Source organism: Chiloscyllium punctatum, chromosome 42 (genome assembly GCF_047496795.1).
Source record: "Chiloscyllium punctatum isolate Juve2018m chromosome 42, sChiPun1.3, whole genome shotgun sequence".
NCBI classification, from domain to species: Eukaryota; Metazoa; Chordata; class Chondrichthyes; order Orectolobiformes; family Hemiscylliidae; genus Chiloscyllium; species Chiloscyllium punctatum.
In genome coordinates this window covers 45,884,200-45,901,918 of record NC_092780.1, presented here as the reverse complement: position 1 = coordinate 45,901,918, position 17,719 = coordinate 45,884,200, and the positions used below count along the sequence as shown (strand labels likewise).

The 17,719-nt window shown below is 44.7% G+C and overlaps 1 protein-coding gene across 4 annotated transcripts in view; it reads left to right on the top strand.

Annotated features, from left to right (window-relative positions):
• Window positions 1-17,719, top strand: part of strada (STE20 related adaptor alpha) — a 131,293-nt gene that overhangs the window by 1,949 nt on the left and 111,625 nt on the right. Inside the window, exon 2 of one of the 4 annotated variants that reach the window (XM_072561910.1) lies at window positions 8,876-9,025. The exons of the other annotated variants lie outside the window; for them this stretch is intronic. The gene's annotated coding sequence lies outside the window, so the exon portion shown is untranslated. The remainder of the gene's footprint in view (window positions 1-8,875; window positions 9,026-17,719) is intronic. 4 annotated transcript variants of the gene reach the window in all.

Here is a 17,719-nt window from a genome sequence, read left to right as displayed (position 1 = left end):
GAGGGTCAGTGCTGAGGGAGGGCCGCACTGTCGGAGGGTCAGTGCTGAGGGAGTGGGGCACTGTCGGAGGGTCGGCGCTGAGGGAGCGCCGCGCTGTCGGAGGGTCGGCGCTGAGGGAGCGCCGCGCTGTCGGAGGGTCGGCGCTGAGGGAGCGCCGCGCTGTCGGAGGGTCGGCGCTGAGGGAGCGCCGCGCTGTCGGAGGGTCGGCGCTGAGGGAGCGCCGCGCTGTCGGAGGGTCGGCGCTGAGGGAGGTCGGCGCTGAGGGAGCGCCGCGCTGTCGGAGGCATGAGTACTAGTTACCGTGCCACCTTGGTTGGGGTGGGGGGGGGGGGGGAGCGGGCAAATCGTATGATGGCTTTTAATGTAAGAGGATTTGAGTCCCAGGGCAGTGATGGTTTACGTAGCTGTACAGGGCTTTGGTGGGGCCACATCTGGAATATTGTATGTCGTTTTGGACTCCTTACCTAATAGAGGATTTCTTGCCCAAAAGGGCGCTCATTTTATTCAATACTGCAGGTTGTATGAGGAAGCATTAGGTCTACCTGTCCTGTATTCACTGGTGTTTAGAAGAATGAGTGGTGTTCTCATTGAAAATTACAAAGTTTTGACAAAGCTCGGCAGAATGGATGGAGGCATGTTGAATTCCTTTTTCGTTGTACCCTCGGGACATAGGGTAGGCCGTTTAGTACTGTGATGCGACATTTCTTCATTGAATGGTAAATCTGTGGAATTATATACTACAAGGTTCGGGAGGCCAGGTCATTTAATATTCTTATGAAAGAGAAATATATTTATTTATTTGTATTTATGAAAGGAATAGATTTCTCAACACTAAAGGTGTCAAGGGATATGGGGAAAGCATGGGAGTATGACATTGAGAGGATCAGTCAAAATCTTTTTGAATAGCTAAGCAAACTTGGTGGACTGAGCAATCCACTTTGCTTCTACTTTGTGTTTCTAAAACACTTAATCTGTCATTTACACCTGGTATGATCAAGTGATAGGGAGACATTTTTCTTTACCTTTTCTAAGTCTGTTGTAATATTAATGCACATTTATGGGCCGCAGTCATGTGGTGGTAATGTCAGAACTGGGAAACTAGAATGTGGGAACATTCCAATTTTGAAAAAATTGGAATCAAAAGTTAGCGGAAAGACAACCATACAATCATTGTCAGTAGTGATGGGGAAAAAAAAGTCTGTTCTCGCATTCTTCAACGAAGAATATCTGCCATCCTTGTCTGGTCAGGCCTACAGGTGACTCCAGGCTCTCAATGTGGTTGACTCTTATGTCTTCTGAACAATTAAGGATGGACAATAAATGCTGACATAGCCAGTGATACCCACATTCCATGAGTAAATTTTTTTTTAAAAAAGCTGTCTGGTCATTGTTTCCCTACAGTGGAAGCAGACCATTAGGCCCATCTGATTAATAGAGCCCCTGAAAAACATCCCACCCAACCCCACTCCCCTCCCCTATGCACTTCCCATGGCTATTCCAGCTGGCTTGCACCTCCCTGGGAGCTACGGGCGATTTAGCATAGCCATTCACCTAACCTACACATCTTTAGACTGTGGCTGGAAACTGGAGCACCCAGAGGAGATCTGTGCAAACGTGGGGAAAATGTGCAAACTCCACACACAGTCGACCAAGTGTGGAATTGAACCTGGGGCCCTAGCACTGTTACCCAAGTTGAGCATGGATGATCAGGTTGTTCCTAAGAAAGTGCATTGTGGTATTCTGACAATTTTTACTTTTCCTGTGTATGAAGGCAAATTAGGAATGGTAATTGGTGTTTGCATTTTGTCTTGCTTCTTGTGGATTGATTATACCTGGAAGATGTTAACGTTGTAGTTGTACTGGAACAACCTGGCTAACCCACCGTATATACTTGTGCGCAAGATGAATTTTTTACACTACTTTTTAAAGTTAAGTTTATGGGATTGACTATGGCTGCTCCTTTTGAGGGGCTGAAAATCATGCAACAGTCCAAAATACCATATCATTAGCAGAAGCCCAATTGATCTTTGAACAAATAAAGAAAAAAAACAAATTAAAGTAATTATAGGATAAAGACAATAGAAACAAAAATGAATTAGTAAACTAGATTAGTTTAAACTAGATTCTGTGGTGGGGGGGGAGGGGGTGGGAGGAGATGGGAACTTGAGCTTCAGATCAGCAGACAGAGTATGTAATGAACACTCATGTACAGCGTACAGAGACTGAGAAGAGGGATAGGCACTTGATAGGACAAAGGTGCAGTCAGGGTGATGGGTTGAAGTGGGTCTATTTGAATTCAACAAGTATCAGGAATAAGGGTGATGAACTCAGAGTATGGATCAATATTTGGAACTATGATGTTGTGGCCATCATGCAGACTTGGATATCACATGGGCAAGGATGGTTGTTGGACGTTCCAGGGTTTAGATGTTTCAAAAGGAATAAGTGAGAGGAAGGAAATGAGGTGGAGGAGTGACATTGCTAATCAGGGATAGTGTCACAGCTGCAGGAAGAAAGATCATTGAGGAGGATTTGTGGAAGTCATAAACAGGAAAGGAGCAGTCACTTTTTTGGGAGTTTTCTACAGGGACAGACAGGGAGGACAGATTAGGCTCAGATTTTCGAAAGGTGCAGGAGTAACAGGGTTGTTGTCATGAGTGATTTTAACTTCCCTAATACTGATTGGAACCTCCTTAATTCAGATAGTTTGGACAGAGCAGAGTTTGTCAGATGATTCAGGAATCCTTTTGAGATGTAACATGTAGATTGGCCTCCCCTCTAGTCGGCCTTAGGGATTTGGTGCTTGGCAACAGGCCTCCCCTCTAGTCGGCCTTAGGGATTTGGTGCTTGGCAACAAACCAGGTCTGGTGTCAGATCTCTCGGTGGGAGAGCATTTTGGTGATAGTGATCATAACTCCCTGACCTTTACTATACTCATGGAAAAGGGGATAAGCAAAAGGCATGGGAAAGAATTTAATTGGGGGAGGGGGAGTTACAATGCTATTAGGCAGGAACTGGGGTGCCTAAATTAGGAGCAGATATTCTCAGTGAAATGCACGACAGAAATGTGGAGGTTGTTTAGAAAGCCCTTGGTGATAGTGCTGGACGGGTTTGTCCCACTGAGGCAGGGAAGGAATGGTAGGGTGAAAGAACCTTGGGAAACAAGGGATGTGCAACATCGAGTCAAGAGGAAGAAGAAAGCTTACTTAAGGTTGAGGAAGGATCAGACAGGGCTCTGGAGCATTACAAGTAGCCAGGAAGGAACTGAGGAATAGACTGAGGAGAGCTAGAAAAGGGCATGAAAAAGTTTTAGCAGGTGGAATTAAGGAAAAACCTAAGGCATTTTATATTTGCGTGAGGAATAAGATGATGGCCAGAGTGAGGGTAGGGGCAATCGGAGATAGTGGATGGAACTTGTGCCTAGAGTCGGAGGAAGTAGGGGAGGTCCTTAACAAATACTTTCTCAGTAGTGAATACTGAAGCAAGGGTGTTGACATTTCAGAGGACAGCGCAAAATAGACTGATATGCTTGAACCGGTTAATGTTAGGATGTTGTTGTGGTTCTGTTCGCCGAGCTGGGAATTTGTCTTGCAAACGTTTCGTCCCCTGTCTAGGTGACATCCTCAGTGCTTGGGAGCCTCCTGTGAAGCGCTTCTGTGCTGTTTCCTCCGGCATTTATAGTGGCCTGTCTCTGCCGCTTTCGGTTGTCAGTTCGAGCTGTCCACTGTAGTGCCCGGTATATTGGGTCCAGGTCGATGTGTTTGTTGATAGAGTCTGTGGGTGAGTGCCATGCCTCTAGGAATTCCCTGGCTGTTCTCTGTTTGGCTTGCCCTATAATGGTAGTGTTGTCCCAGTCGAATTCATGTTGCTTGTCGTCTGTGTGTGTGGCTACTAAGGATAGCTGGTCGTGTCGTTTCGTGGCTAGTTGGTGTTCGTGTATACGGATCGTTAACTGTCTTCCTGTTTGTCCGATGTAGTGTTTTGTGCAGTCCTTGCATGGGATTTTGTACACTACATTAGTTTTGCTCATGTTGGGTATCGGGTCCTTTGTTCTGGTGAGTTGTTGTCTGAGCATGGCTGTTGGTTTGTGTGCTGTTATGAGTCCTAGTGGTCGCAGTACTCTGGCTGTCAGTTCAGAAATGCTCCTGATGTATGGTAGTGTGGCTAGTCCTTTGGGTTGCGGCATGTCCTCGTTCCGTTGTCTCTCCCTTCGGCATCTGTTGTTGAAATTGCGAGGGTATCCGTTTTTGGCGAATACTTTGTATAGGTGTTCCTCTTCCTCTTTTTGTAGTTCTGGTGTGCTGCAGTGTGTTGTGGCCCTTTTGAATAGTGTCCTGATGCAACTTCGTTTGTGTGTGTTGGGGTGGTTGCTTTCATAGTTTAGGACTTGGTCTGTGTGTGTGGCTTTCCTGTAAACCTTTGTGGTGAATTCTCCGTTCAGTGTTCTCCATTTGGTACAGAGCCGTGAGATTATGTTGCAGCTCTTTAGAGCCCTGGTGAGACCACATTTGGAATATTGCATTCAGTTCAGCTTGTATTTTGCTCGCTTTGCTGGAAGGTTTGTTTTCAGACGTTTCATCATCATGTTAGGTAACATAATCAGTGAGTCTCTTGTGAAGTGCTGGTGTTCTGTCCTGCTTTTTATTTATGTTACTTGCCTGTTAAGATAGGGGTTATCATTTCTGGTTCTCTTTCTAAGAGGTTGGAAAATGGGGTCCAAATCAACATGTTTGTTGATTGGAGTTTTGGTTTCAAACTGGAACTCCATCAATAAACACATTGATTTGGACCCAATTTACTAACCTCTGAGAAAAAGAACCGGAAATGATATCCCCCATCTTAAGGGACATAATAGAAAGTGGGACAGAACACCAGTGCCTCACTGGAGGCTCACTGATGATGTTACCTAGCATTGGCGAAATGTCTGAAAACAAACCTGCCAGCTTTGCGAGCAAACTTACAACCTGAACCTCAACCTGAGCTGCAACTCTTCTCAAAAATCGTAATTGTGATCAACTCTGGCTATCTCATTACAGGAAGCTTTAGAGAGGGTGCAGAGGAGATTTACCAGGATGCTGCTTGGACTGGAGGGCATGTCTTATGAAGAAAGGTTGAGGGAGCTTGGGCTTTTCTCATTGGAGGGAAGCAGGATGAGAGATGACTTTATGAAGGTGTAGAAGATGTTGAGAAGCATAGACAGAATGAATAGCCAGAGACTACCTCCCGTGGTGGAAATGTTTATCACAAGTGAGCATAATTTTAAGGTAATTGGTGGAAGTTGTAGGGAAGATGTCAGACGGTGGTTCTTTACACAGAGAGTGGTAGGTGTGTGGAATGCACAGCCTGCAGTAGTAGTGGAGTCAGATACATTAGGGGCGTTTAAGCGACTCTTGGATAGGCACATGGATGATAGTACAATGAAGGGGATGTAGGTTAGTTTGATCTTAGAGTAAGATAAAAGGTTGGCACAACATCAAGGGCCTATACTGTGTTCTGAACATTTATTTATACATGCAAAAAGCAAAGTCGAAATATAAAACTTCTCTAAATCACAATTACATGGTACATATTAAATTAATCATTTCAAATACAAAAGTTCATTGAAATCATGCAACGTCATACTGGGCAGCACGGTGGCGCAGTGGTTAGCATTGCTGCCTCACAGCGCCAGAGACCTGGGTTCAATTCCCGCCTCAGGCAACTGTCTGTGTGGAGTTTGCACATTCCCCCTGTGTCTGTATGGGTTTCCTCCCACAGTCCAAAAATGTGCAGGTTAGGCGAATTGGCCATGCTAAATTGCCCGTAGTGTTAGGTGAAGGGGTAAATGTAGGGGAATGGGTCTTGGTGGGTTGCTCTTCGGAGGGTTGGTGTGGACTTGTTGGGCCGAAGGGCCTGTTTCCACACTGTAAGTGATCTAATCTAATCTAATCTAATCTCAATCTCAGCACTGAATAAAGCTTCATATTCATCAGAATGAATGATATCATTACATGGATCCTCTTCTTCACTGTCTGTGGTTAGCAGCAGCACATCATCTGCTTCTTCTATGTCATCCCATAGATAATCATCCTATGTACTGCCCAATATGTTCTAAATTCCCAATTTCTTAAATGATTTGAAAGTAGAGTCAGCTTTTATTTCCTCCCATGAATCAACAATCCATTCACAGATCATTTGCAGTGATGGAGCCCACATACTACTCCTTTCGTGTATGTTTTTTTTCTCCATCAGGCACCCAGTTAATCTATGTCTTTCTTATCACCTGGATATAGGTTTGCCCACTGAGCTGGAAGGTTTGTTTTTTGAAATTTCATCACCTCACTAGGTAACATCTTCATTGAACCTCTGGATGAAGCACTGGTGGTGTAGCCCGCTTTCTATTTGTGAGTTTAGGTTTCTGTGTGTTGGTGACGTCATTTCCTGTAGTGATGTCATTTCTTTTTCTCAGGGGGTGGTAAATGGGATCCAAGTCAATGCGGTTGTTCATAGAGTTCTGTTTGGAATGCCGTGCTTGTAAGAATTCTTATCTGTGTCTCTGTTTGGCTTGTCCTAGGATGGATATGTTGATCCAGTCAGTGGTGTCCTTCCTCATCCCCACTCTCGCTAGTATCCTTATATATGGATGAGGAGGGGCATCACTTCGACTGGGACAACACACCCATCCTAGGACAAGCCAAACAGGAGATGGACCTGCAGATACCAATCCTTATTTGCTCAGAAAACAGCAATGACTCTCAATGATTCATTGGCTCTGGACGACTTTGTGATATCTTGAGGACAGAAGGTGTCCTTTGTCTAAATGTAAGATAAATTTTCTCTTAAAGTGGTATAAAAGTAGGTGTATTCTCGAACATTCCTTCAGATTCAGAATTCGCCCCTTACAAACATCAATGCAATTTCTGGAAAATATGCAGCATTTAGCACATTGGCAAGAAACACTAAAGGAGTTTGGTTATTAAGTTATAGTTGAATTTCCATATTTGAGCAGGTTCATCTGATACATCTGGAGCATTAGATGTAGGAGCAGGGATTATGTCATTTGGCCCGTTATTCAAACATTGCTGATAAAATGTCCAGATTACAGAGAAGGAAGTGCTAGATGTTTTGAAACTGTTAAAGATGGATAAATCCCCAGGACCTGATCAGGTGTACCCGAGAACTCTGTGGGAAGCTAGAGAAGTGATTGCTGGGCCTCTTGCTGAGATATTTGTATCATCGATAGTCACAGGTGAGGTGCCGGAAGACTAGGGGTTGGCAAACATGGTGCCACTGTTTAAGAAGGGTTGTAAAGACAAGCCAGGGAGCTATAGACCGGTGAGCCTGACCTCAGTGGTGGGCAAGTTGTTGGAGAGAAACCTGAGGGACAGAATGTACATGTATTTGGAAAGGCAAGGACTGATTAGGGTTAGTCAACATGGCTTTGTGCGTGGGAAATCATGTCTCACAAACTTGATTGAGTTTTTTGAAGAAGTAGCAAAGAAGATTGATGAGGGCAGAGCAGTAGATGTGATCTATATGGCCTTCAGTAAGGCATTTGACAAGGTTCCCCATCGGAGACTGATTAGCGAGGTTAGATCTCCTGGAATACAAGGAGAACAGCCATTTGGGTACAGAACTGGCTCAAAGGCACAGAGAGTGGTGGTGGAGGAGGGTTGTTTTTCAGGCTGAAGACCTGTGACCAGTGGAGTGCCACAAGGATCAGTGCTGGATCCTTTACTTTGTGTCATTTACATAAATGATTTGGATGCGAGCATAAGAGGTACAGTTAGTAAGTTTGCAGATGACACCAAAATTGGAGGTGTAGTGGACAGAAAAGAGGGTTACCTCCGATTACAACAGGATCTTGACCAGATGGGCCAATGGGCTGAGAAGTGGCAGATGGAGTTTAATTCAGATAAATGCGAGGTGCTGCATTTTGGGAAAGCAAATCTTAGCAGGACTTCTACACTTAATGGGGTAAGGTCCTAGGGAGTGTTGCTGAACAAAGAGACCTTGGAGTGCAGGCTCATAGCTTGTTGAAAGTGGAGTCACAGGTAGATAGGATAGTGAAGAAGGCATTAGGTATGCTTTCCTTTATTGGTCAGAGTATTGAGTACAGGAGTTGGGAGGTCATGTTGCGACTGTACAGGACATTGGTTAGGCCACTGTTGGAATATTGCGTGCAATTCTGGTCTCCTTCCTATTGGAAAGATGTTGTGAAACCTGAAAGGGTTCAGAAAAGATTTACAAGGATGTTGCCAAGGTTGGAGGATTTGAGCTATAGGGAGAGGCTGGAGCTGTTTTCCCTGGAGTGGCTGAGGGGTGACCTTATAGAGGTTTACAAATTTGAGGGGCATGGATAGGATAACCAGACAAAGTCTTTTCCCTGGGGTTGGGGAGTCCAGAACTAGAGGGCATAGGTTTATGGTGAGAAGGGAAAGATATAAAAGAGACCTAAGGGGCCACTTTTTCACGCAGAGGGTGTTACGTGTATGGAATGAGCTGCCAGAGGAAGTGGTGGAGACTGGTACAATTGCAACATTTAAGAGGCATTTGGATGGATATATGAATAGGAAGTGTTTGGAGGGATATGGGCTGGGTGCTGGCAGGTGGGACTAGATTGGTTGGGATATCTGGTCGACATGGACGGGTTGGACCGAAGGGTCTGCTTCCATGCTGTACGTCTCTATGACTCTAAGTTTCTCAACCGCATTTTCCCGCTTTCTTCCCGTAACCTTTGATCTCCTTGCCAATGAAGAACTTAGCTATCTCTGTTTTAAATATAAACCATGACCTATCCTCCACAGCCGAGCAATTAATTCCACAGATTCGTCACACTCTTCATGAAGCAGTTCCTTCTTAGCTCCGTTCTAAACCGTCTTCTCTTTACTCGAAGGCTGTCCCCTCGGGTCCTCATCTTTCCTGCCAATGGACGCATCTTTCCAACATCTACTCTGTCCAGGCCATTCAGTATTCTGTAAGATTCAATCAGATCCCCCTCCACCAACCTCATCCTTCAAAACTGCAAGTGTAGTTCCAGAATCAGGTAGGTCTTGATCCCAGGCCTCTGGGCTCCAAGGTAGGGGCACTGCCATTGCACCACAAGAGCACCTTCATCTTCTGATCTTGACTTTTCCCAATGTTGCCACAGCCTCAATCAAGAAAATGTAATGGCTGACAGAATTCGGGATTGATGATTTCAAATTGAACACGAGACCATAGCACCACTGCTGTGAGTTAGCAGCCAATTTATTTTGGTGCTGGGAACTTTTGATTGATGTTGTGCAAGGAAGTCATGTATTCATCATGATGGGACGAGGATATGCCGATTCCCGTGGTCCATTCCCTAATGGGGTACCCTTGAAATGTGGAATGTCAGAACTTTGACAGAAGGGAGATATTTTTGAATTAAACCACATCTTTGCAACATCTTGTTTTTCTTTTCTTTTATAAGCTTTCTTCACTGTTGGTTTGATGCATGCAACAAAAATTACATTTTTGTGTTTTGGCCTATTATTTGTAAAACAAGTGGTTGGGGTGTGATGTTGGTGTGCAGTTTCTGTTTCTGTTTCTGACCTGTTTTTGGCCTTTTGTTAATAAAACATTATGGAAAGGCAGATATTTCATCCAGTTGAATGAGAAACAGAACAGACCCACTACTCATGACTGACACCAAAATCACCATTTTAAGCATTCGCTGCTTGAGCTGCTTGTGTGTTGTGGTAACAATGTGACCATCTACAAGATGCACTGCACCAATTAAGTAATGTGCAGAGAGAGTTTAGCTTTGTAGATGACGGACAGGTATTGAGGAGTCAAGATATGTTATTCACCACAAAGTGCCCAGTCTCTGACCTCCTGTTGTAGACACAGGATTTATATTTATTATTTAATTCATTTTATGGTCATTGCTATATCCAACTGTTTTGGCGTGGGGATTCAGCACTATTTTCTTTTGTTAGACTTGCTTTAGTTTCTTTGAGGAGCATATTTTGAAAGACCCCAGGGAGCAGATTAAATTGGAGTTGCTATTGGATACGGTACAGTGGCTCAGTAGTTAGCACTGCTGCCTCTCAATTCCAGGGACCTGGGTTCGAATCCACCCATGGCGACGTCTTTGTGGAGTTTGCACATTAGCCCCATGACTGCCTGAGTTTCCTCTGGGTGCTCCGGTTTCCTGCCACAGTCCAAAGATGTGCAGGTTAGGTGGATTGGCCATGCTAAATTGCTCACAGTGTTCAGGGATAGCAGGCCAGTTGGTTTAGCCCTGGGAAATGCAGGGTCACATGGGTAGGGTAGAGATGTGGCTCAAGGTGGGATGCTCTTCAGAGCATTGGTGTGGACTTGATGAGTCTCCAGAATTCCTTGACCCAAGGGCTTCCGCTTTGGGGTCATTATATATATATATATATATATATTATATATATATATATATATTCAAGGCTGAGTTAAATGTTTGATTAAAGGGAGACAAAGGAAACAGGGAAAAGATAGCAAAGTGGAGTTGAGGATTATTGGATCAACCTTGCTGTCGTTTGGAGTCATAGAGATGTACAGCACGGAAACAGACCCTTCGGTCCAACTCCATGCTGACCATTAATCTTGTTTCATATGCCAGCACTTAGCCCGTATCCCTTTAAATCCTGCCTATTCACGTACCCATCCAAATGCCTTTATGTTATAATTGTACCAGCCTCCACCACTTCCTCTGAAGGTTCATTCCATACACACACTACTCTTTGCTTGAAAAATTGCCCCTTAGGTCCCTTTTAAAACTTTCCCCCAGAACATAGAACTTTACAGCACAGTACAGGCCCTTTGGCCCTCAATGTTGTGCCGACCTGTGGAACCAATCTGAACTGAAAATGTGTTGCAGGAAAAGCACAGCAGGCAGCATCCTAGGAACAGGAGAATCGATGTTTCGGGCATAAGCCCATCTATCCTACTCTATTCCATTTTCATCCGTGTGTTTATCCAGTGACTATTTAAATGCTTTTAAAGTTGGCAAGTCTACTACTGTTGCAGGCAGTGCATTCCATATCCATAAAGAATCTCAATAAAGAAACTAACTCTGACACTGGGCGGCACGGTGGCACAGTGGTTAGCACTGCTGCCTCACAGCGCCAGAGACCCGGGTTCATTTCCCGCCTCAGGCGACTGACTGTGTGGAGTTTGCACATTCTCCCCTTGTCTGCGTGGGTTTCCTCCCACAGTCCAAAAATGTGCAGGTTAGGTGAATTGGCCATGCTAAATTGCCCGTAGTGTTAGATGTAGGGATAAATGTAGGGGAATGGGTCTGGGTTGCTCTTTGGCTGATCGGTGTGGACTTGTTGGGCCGAAAGGCCTGATTCCACATTGTAAGTACTCTAATCTGTCCGACATCACCCTTCAGTTTAAAGCTATGTCCCCTCGTGCTAACTATCACCATCTAAGGAAAACTGCTCTCAATGTCCATGTTATCTAGCCCTCTGAATATCTTGTCTCAATTAAATCACCTCTCCACCTTTCTCTCTGTAACAAAAACAGTCTCAGCCTTTCCTCCGTACCAGGCAACATCCTAGTAAATCTCATCGGAACCCTTTCCAAAGCTTCCTTTAATGCTGAACTATACACAATACTCCAATAGTGGCCACATCACAGTTTTGTACAGCTGCAACATGACCTCGTGGCTCCAAAACTCAATTCCTCCACCAATAAAAGCTAACACACCGTATGCCGCTTTAACAACCCTATCAAGCTGGGTGGCAACTTCCAGGGATCTATGTACGTGGATATAGAGATATCTCTGCTCATCTGCACGACCTAGAGTCTTACCATTAGCCCATTACTTTGCATTCCCGTTGCTCCATCCAAAGTGAATTACCTCATACTTGTCTGCATTCAACTCCATTTCCAGCCTCTCAGCCCAGCTCTGCAGCTTCTCAATGTCTCTCTGTAACCTGCAACATCCTTCATCTCTGTCCACAATGCCACGACAGATCCTTGTGGTACACCGCTAGTAACTAAACTCCAGGATGAACATTTCCCATCAACCGCCACACTTGTTGTCTTGCAGCTAGCCAATTTCTGCTCCAAACTGCTAAATCGCCCTCAATCTCATGCCTCTGTATTTTATGCAATAGCCTACCATGGGAATCCTTATCAAATGCCTTACTGAAATCCATATGCACCACACCAACCACTTTACCTTCATCCACCTGTTTGGTCACCATCTCAAAGAACTCAATTAGTGACACATGAGCTACCCTCACAAAACCATGTTGACGATCCCTAATGAACTTCTTCCTTTCCAGATGATGATAAATCCTAAATCTGATAACCTTTTCCACCACTTTATCCACAACCAAAGTAAGGCTCACTTGTCTATAATTACCAGGGTTGTCTCTACTCCCCTTCTTGAACAAAGGGACAAAATTTGCTATCCTCTCGTCTTCTGGCACTATTGCTGTGGACAATTACGACATAAAGGTCAAAGCCAAAGGCTCGGAAATCTCCTCCCTGGCTTCCCAGAGAATCCTAGGATAAATCCCATCCAGCCCAGGGGACTTATCTATTTTCACACTTTCCAGAATTACTAACATAGAACAGTACAGTACAGCACAGCACAGAACAGGCCCTTCAGCCCACGATGTTGTGCCAACCACTGATCCTCATGTATGCACCCTCAAATTTCTGTGACCATATGCATGCCCAGTAGTCTCTTAAATGTCCCCACTGACCTTGCTTCCACAACTGCTGTTGGCGACGCATTCCATGCTCTCTCAACTCTCTGTGTAAAGAACCCGCCTCTGACATCCCCTCTATACCTTCCTCCAATCAGCTTAAAACTATGACCCCTCGTGTTAGTCATTTCTGCCCTGGGAAATAGTCTCTGGCTATCGACTCTATCTATGCCCCTCATTATCTTGTATACCTCAATTAAGTCACGTCTCCTCCTCCTTTTCTCCAATGAAAAATGTCCGAGCTCAGTCACCCTCTCTTCATACGATAAGCCCTCCAGTCCAGGCAGAATCCTGGTAAACCTCCTCTGAACCCTCTCCAAAGCATCCACATCTTTCCTATAATACGGCGACCAGAACTGGACGCAGTAATCCAAGTGCGGTCGAACCAAAGTTTTATAGAGCTGCAACAAGACCTCACGGCTCTTAAACTCAATCCCCCTGTTAATGAAGGCCAAAACACCATATGCTTTCTTAACAACCCTAGCCACTGGGGTGGCCATTTTAAGGGATCTATGTACCTGCACACCAAGATCCCTCTGTTCCTCCACACTGCCAAGAATCCTATCCTTAATCCTGTACTCAGCTTTCAAATTCGACCTTCCAAAATGCATCACCTCGCATTTATCCAGGTTGAACTCCATCTGCCACCTCTCAGCCCATCTCTGCATCCTGTCAATGACCCGCTGCAGCCTACAACAGCCCTCTATACTGTCAACGACACCTCCAACCTTTGTGTCATCTGCAAACTTGCTGACCCATCCTTCAATCCCTTCATCCAAGTTATTAATAAAAATTACAAACAGTAGAGGACCAAGGACAGAGCCCTGTGGAACACCACTCACCACTGACTTCCAGGCAGAATATTTTCCATCGACTACCACTCACTGTCTTCTGTTGGCCAGCCAATTCTGTATCCAGACAGCTAAGTTCCCCTGTATCCCTTTCCTCCTGACCTTCTGAATAAGCCCACCATGGGGAACCTTATCAAATGCCTTGCTGAAGTCTATACACCACATCCACCACTCGACCCTCATCAACCTTTCTAGTCACATCCTCAAAGAACTCGATAAGGTTTGTGAGGCATGACCTGTCCCTCTCAAAGCCGTGTTGACTGCATTTAATTAAGCCATGCTCTTCCAGATGGTCATAAATCCTATCCCTCAGAATCCTTTCTAACACCTTGCAGATGACAAACATGCGACTGACTGGTCTGTAATTGCCAGGGATTTCCCTATTTCCTCTCTTGAAGAGAGGAATTACATTTGCCTCTCGCCAATGGCGAAGCAATTGCATTTCTCGTTTCCCAAAGCAGCCGAGGACAAATCTGGTCCAGGCCTGGCGACTTGTCAATCTTAATGTTTGACAAAATTTTCAGCACATTAGCTTCCTCTATCTCTATCCATTCCAGCATGCATACCAGCTCTTCAAAGGTTTCATTCACTACAAAATTCATTTCTTTCGTAAAGACAGAAGCAAAAACCTCATTTAGGGCTTCCCCTACCTCCTCAGACTCCACACACATTCCCTATGCTATCCCTGATTGGCCCTACTCTTTCTTTGACCATTCTCTTATTCCTCACATAAGTGTAAAATGCCTTTGTGTTCTCCCTAATCCGTTCTTCCAAGCCTTTCTCATACCCCCTCCTGGCTCTCCTCAGACCATTTTTGAGCTCCTTCCTCGCCTGCCTGTAATCCTCGAGAGCTGAGCTTGACCCTAGTTTCTTCCACCTTATGTAATCTACCTTTTTCCTTTTGATGAGACGCTCCACCACTCTCGTCATCCAAGGTTCCTTTATCTTACCCCTTCTTGCCTGTCTCAGAGAGACATATTTATTCATCACTTGCAACAACTGTTCCTCAACAGTCTCCACATGTCTATAGTGCCTTTACCATGGAACAATTGCTCCCAGTCAATGCTTCCTAACTCATGTCTAATGGCATCATAGTTTCCTCTTCCCCAATTAAATATTCTCCCATTTTGTCTAATCCTCTCCTTCTCCATAGCTGTGTAGAATGTGAGGTAGTTGTGGTCACTATCACCAAAATGCTCTCCCACCACAAGATGTGATCCCTGCCCCGGCTTGTTTCCGAGCACCAAGTCTAGAATGGCCTCTCCCCTCGTTGGCCTGTCAACGTACTGAGTTAGGAAACCCTCCTGAACACACCTTACAAAAACAGCTCCATTCAAATCTTCTGCTCGAAGGAGGTTCCAATCAATATTGGGAAAGTTAAAGTCACCCATTACAACAACCCTACTACGTCCACACTTTTCCAAAATCTGCCGACTTATGCTTTCTTCCATCTCCCTGCTGCTATTGGGGGGGCCTGTAGTAAACCCCTAACGAGGTGACTGCTCCCTTGCTGTTCCTAATTTCCACCCATACTGACTGGGTAGGCAGATCTTCCTCAACAATGGTAACTTCTGTAGCTATGATACCTTCTCTGATTAGTAGTGCTACACCCCTTCCTCTTTTCCCCCTCTCCCTATTTTTTTTAAATGCTCTAAACCCTGGAACATCCAGCAACCATTCCTGCCCCTGAGGAACCCATGTCTCTGTTATGGCCACAACATTATAGCACCAGGTACTGATCCATGCTCTATGTTCATCACTTTTATTCCTCATACTCCTTGCGTTAAAGCAAACACACTTTAACTGATCCCTTGGTTCCTTCCCAGGAAAATCCTTCCCACTAGCTGGTCTACCTCTTGCTACTGCCTCCTCTGCATCAACTCTCACCTCCGGTATACAGCTCAAGTTCCCACCCTCGCCTTCTCCTTTCTAACATCAATCCCGTCTGATCTAGTAGCCTGTATCTCAGTATTCTCCTCGACAACATTGTCTTTTTTCAGCGTGAATACTGACGAAAAATATTCATTTAGCACTTCCTCTATCTTCTCTGACTTCACGCACAACTTCCCACTACTATCCTTGATTGGCCCTAACCTTTCTCTAGTCATTCTTTTATTCCTGATATAATGATAGAAAACTTCAGGGTTTTCCTTGATCCTATCTGCCAACGAATTTTCATGCCCCATCCTGGCTCTCCTTACTGCTCTCTGTAGGTCACTCCTGGCTAACTTGTAACTCTCGAGCCCTAACTCAGCCTTCACGTCTCATCCTAACATATGCTGCCTTCTTCCTCTTGAAAAGAGATTCAACTTCTTTCGTAAACCACGGCTCTCTCGCTTGACCACTTCCTGCCTGCCTGACAGTTACGTAGTTATCAAGGGCACACAGTAGCTATTCCTTGAATAAGCTCCATATTTCAATTGTGCCCATCCCCTGCAGTTTCCTTCCCATTCAATGCATTTTAAATCTTGCCTAATTGCATCATAACTGCCTTTTTCCCCCAGCAATAACTCTGTATGTATGTATCCCTTTCCATCGCTAAAGTAAACATAACCAAATGTCGTCATCATTACCAAAGTGCTCACTTACCTCCAAATCTAACACCTCGCCAGTTTCATTACCCAGTACCAAATCCAAATGGCCTTACCTCTTGTTGGCTTGTCCACGTACTGTATCAGGAAACCATCTGCACATATTGGACAAAAACTGACCAACTTAAAGAATTCAAACTGTAATATTTCCAGTCAATATTTGGAAAGTTAAAGACCCCATAACAACTACCATGTTACTCTCGCTCCTATCCAGAATTATCTTTGCTATCCTTTCCTGTACATCTCTGGAACTATTTGGAGGCCTATAGAAAACTTCCAACAGGGTGACCTCTCCTTTCCTATTTCTAACCTTAGCCCGTACTACCTCAATAGATGAGACCTTATCAAATGTCCTTTCTGTAATACTGTCCTTGACTAACAATTCCACATCTCCTCCTCTGTTACCATCTTCTCTGTTTTTACTGAAACATCTAAATCCAGGAATCTGCAGCAACCATTCGTGTCCCTGCTCTGTCCATGTCTCCAAAATGGCCACAACATCGAAATCCCAGGTACCAAATCATGCTGCAAATTCACCCACCTTATTCTGGATGCCCCTGGCATTGAAATAGGTACACTTCAAACCACCTTCCTGCTTGCCAGCGATCTTGAAACCATATTTCTGATCTCATTAATCTCAATTGGACACTGGAACTACAATTTAGGTTCCCATCCCCCTACTGAATTAGTTTAAACTCCTCTGTCTCCCTATTCCTTGCCTTGCCAGTATGCCAAAGATAACAACTGTTTGTTTTAGCTCCAAGCTTCCTGAATTTCTGCCTTAAATTCCCTTCCCTTTTCCTACCTATGTCGTTAGTGCCTACGTGGGCCATGACTTGGGGCTGCTTGCCCTCCCCCTCAAGGATCCCGAAAGCACTATTCGAGAGACCGCGAACCCTGGCACCTGGGAGGTAACGCACCAACCATGGGTCTCTCTTGTTCCCACAGAACCTCCTATCTGACCCCCTAACTATGGAGTCCCCAATGAGTGAGACTCTGCTCATCTCCCCCTCCCCTTCTGAGCAACAGGGATTGACTCTGCTGGAGACCTGTACCCCTTGGCTTACCTCTGGTAAGTACCCCCCCGTCAATCCCAACAGTATCCAAAATAGTATACTTGTTATTGAGCTAGTTTACCTGTATTCCATGTGATCTAACCTTGCTAACCAGCCTACTATTAGAAACCTTATTGAATGCTTACTGAGCAGTTTTGATGGGTTGTATGGCTTCTACTTCTACACCAAATGTTCTTATGAAAGCTGAGCGAGCTGAAGTAAACAGGCATACGAGGTTGGGGTAGATCAATAGAGATGCACTGGCTTATGTTTGAGGGAACATTGCAAAATAGGTACATTCTGACTATTGAGAAAGAATCAAAATGAGGACTCACTATCTGTGGTTAACACAAACGTATTAGGGAAAGCATCAAACTTAAGGAGATAGCCAAAAACTGCTCAAAGTTGAGTTGTAGATCAGATGATTGCTCAGAATTTAAAGAATGGCGGTTAATCAGAAGGAAGAAAATTAGTGTATGAGAGGACGCTAGCTAGAAATGCAAAAATGGTAATGGTTGTTA